Genomic DNA, 3289 nt, shown 5'->3' on the forward strand with positions numbered 1-3289 from the left:
CTAAAATCAATCTTTCTTGTGAACATTATAATTATGCAGACTAGTTCATTGTAATTGGGCACACGAGTGCAGATTTTATGTGGCTCCTTTATCTTCATTTTATGCTCTATTAGTTTTTTAATATGATTTGTGTCTGTCTGCATTGATTTGCTAGTTAACTGTGAAACTTAACAGAAAATCATGCAGATTACTGTGTGTAAATCTGGTGAGATGCTGAGGTTTCCTGAGTAGCAAACCAAACAGTTGTATATGCCCAGGTGTCAAAGGTTGAAACCAATACCCAAGCTAAAACTAAGACCTGCACCCCAAAAGTTCTGTAAAAGTTATCCTGTTACCTTTTGGTACATGGGATTAGAGTTTTATTTTATTTAGTTGCTGCTTAATTTTCTGGTTCTTTCTCTGATGTGTTTTTAGTTTTTTTTTTTAAAAAAAAGCTATAGAAATTTGGTAACTTTAAAGCATAGAGATAGAATTTTGAGGGAGATTTTTGTTTTACTGTTTTGAGGGAACTAACTAGAACCAAAAGGTAGGCTTAAATTTAACTAAAATAGGAAGCTTACTTTGAGGTACTTTTGTTTAAAGCCAGATGTACATATAATGTTTAACAAGTTAAACATGTACAGATATTTCAGTGTTATTTGAGTTAAATATTTGAAGGGTGTCATTTGTTAATAAAAACAAAACTTGTAATATATTAGTGAATTTGAATTTTTTGATTGGCTCTTTCACTCAGCATAATGTTTTCGAGGTTCATGTGCATTGTGGCATGCGTCATTCCTTTTTACTTTAGAATAATATCTTGTTTGGATAGATCATGAACAGAACGTATTTTATCCATGCATCATTTGATGGAAATTGGGGTTATATTTCCCTTTGGGCTATTGTGAAAAAGATGTCATGAATACACATATACAAGTTTTTTGTGGACTTATGTTTCATTTCTCTGTGGCATTTACTTAGAAGTGGGTCATTTGGTACCTCTGTTGAACATTTTGAGGAACTATTGTTATGTTCCTCAAAACATAAAGTCTTCAAAGTGGCTGTTATGTCTGTCAGTATGTTTTGAAATGCCGTTGAACCATATTCTAAATGTCAGAGGGATGATGGGAGAGGGGACTTTTCTCTCATCAGTGTTTTGAGTAGGTATTATTTTAGTCTTTGGGAACATAATCTTCAGTTTAATTGAATCTAGCATACATTCAGTTTCTCCTGTGTGTGAGGGGTCTGTGTTTGGCCTTATAAATGACTAAGTATTTTTGTGGCCTTTGATACCTCAGGCAGTTTATAAATGCAGGTGGTAATTTGGGATTATCCTGAAAAAGGGCACTCTGTTGCTATTGTTCATTACTAAGGCTGGGAGTAACCTAACATACTATTTCTGCCTGTGTTCGGTACTGTAGCTCAGAAAGTGAAGGCTTATAATTGTTTCCTTGAGGGGTGTGTGGTTTCAACACGTCTTCCTTTCAAAGGCATTCATAACAGACATTGGTAATTATGTTTGCTTGAATCTTGATAAGATTATGAGGAATGTTCACATTAGGGGGCTGATTTGCTTTTTCTAAAGACCACCAGAGCGGTCACAAAAGAACCAGCGGGTAGGCAAGGGTAGGAGCAAAACTGCAAATTTATTTTGGTCACCTAGCCTCAGGGGAAGAAGGTGGGTAGGGAGAGGTCTGTCGACCTCGGGCAAAGAAGGCCGACAGAGTCCCCCGGTGGGGCTCTTGGGCGGAGTTCCTGATGCGGTCCCGACATCCCGACAGGAGTGGGGCTGGGAAGTCCACCCCTGGCATCAGTCCGGAGGGGCTTTTCTAGGAGTGGGAGGGCAATAGGCGGGGCACGGGCGTTTGGGGGAGGGGCGTTCCGCAGGTGCCACCAGGTAAATCTTAGTCTCTTCCGATTGAGGTCACCTGGTGCATGCCCCGTTGGTCTGCACCTTCCCTGGCGCCGCCTGCATTTTCGTGCACACCGGAAAGTGCGCCATCCTGCCTCCGTTTGTCCAAACGGGCATTCAACGTTGAGATTCTTGTAAAGGTAAATTGAGGCTGGAGCCAAACCGGGAACGAAGACACAAGGCAAATGGCAGTGAGAATAGCCTTTATTAGGACTCACCGGCGAGGTTTCCCGCTCCAAAGGCGTGGGCAGAGGAAGTGGCGCTGAGGGAGGAGGGTAGGGGCTTTTTATAGCCTGAGAGGTAGGGAAGCTGGTTGTGCAAACAGGGACTGGGGGGTCTTGAAACTACTAGGGCAGGAGTTGAGTAAGGGTCATGAGGAAGGGGTCTTTGGAAACTCAACTGAAACTGCTGTTTACGAACTTGTGGAATGCAGGTGAGCTGCAGGTCATGGGGGAGTGTAGTTGCCCAACCAGCACTCTGACGCATGTAAGTCTGCAGGTGTGTACAAGGGTGAAGGGAGTCTTTAACAAAAGGCCTGCTACACCGGGTAACGCCGCCAAGTTGGGTCTAGATTCCTGCCTAACCGTTCTCAGCAGGAAGATTCCACACCGAGAAGGGACTAGGCAGTTGTTCTCTGATGTAGAGGTGGGAAAATCTGTCATACAGCAGTAAGGACTGAGACCAGCTCAGCAAATGTGGTCTGTGATGGGCCTGAGAGTAAGGGGCTTAGGGTTCGTGGGCCAGGTAGTTGCAGCTGCTTTACTCTGCCATTGCATTACAAAGGCCCTACGGAGGTGAATGAATGTGGCTGAGTTCCAAGAAAACTTTATTTATAGACACTGATACTGGGTTGCAGATTGCTGACCTTGACCTAGAGCAACACACTGGTTTATTTTCTTTTTATGGCTTTTTATTTTATTTATTTTATTTTTTATTTTGTATTTAAGTTCTAGGGTACATGTGCACAATGTGCAGGTTTGTTACATATGTATACATGTGCCATGTTGGTGTGCTGCACCCATTAACTCGTCATTTACCTTAGGTATATCTCCTAATGTTATCCCTCCCCCTCCCCACAATAGGACCTGATGTGTGATGATCCCCTTCCTGTGTCCAAGGGTTCTCATTGTTCAGTTCCCACCTATGAGTGAGAACATGCGGGATTTGGTTTTCTGTTCTTGCGATAGTTTGCTGAGAATGATGGTTTCCAGCTGCATCCATGTCCCTACAAAGGACGCGAACTCATCCTTTTTTATGGCTGCATAGTATTCCATGGTGTATATGTGCCACATTTTCTTAATCCAGTCTGTCACAGATGGACATTTGGGTTGATTCCAAGTCTTTGCTATTGTGAATAGTGCCGCAATAAACATACGTGTGCATGTGTCTTTATATAGC

This window comes from Rhinopithecus bieti, unplaced genomic scaffold (assembly GCF_001698545.2).
Source record: "Rhinopithecus bieti isolate Rb0 unplaced genomic scaffold, ASM169854v2 scaffold_52176, whole genome shotgun sequence".
Classification (NCBI taxonomy): Eukaryota; Metazoa; Chordata; class Mammalia; order Primates; family Cercopithecidae; genus Rhinopithecus; species Rhinopithecus bieti.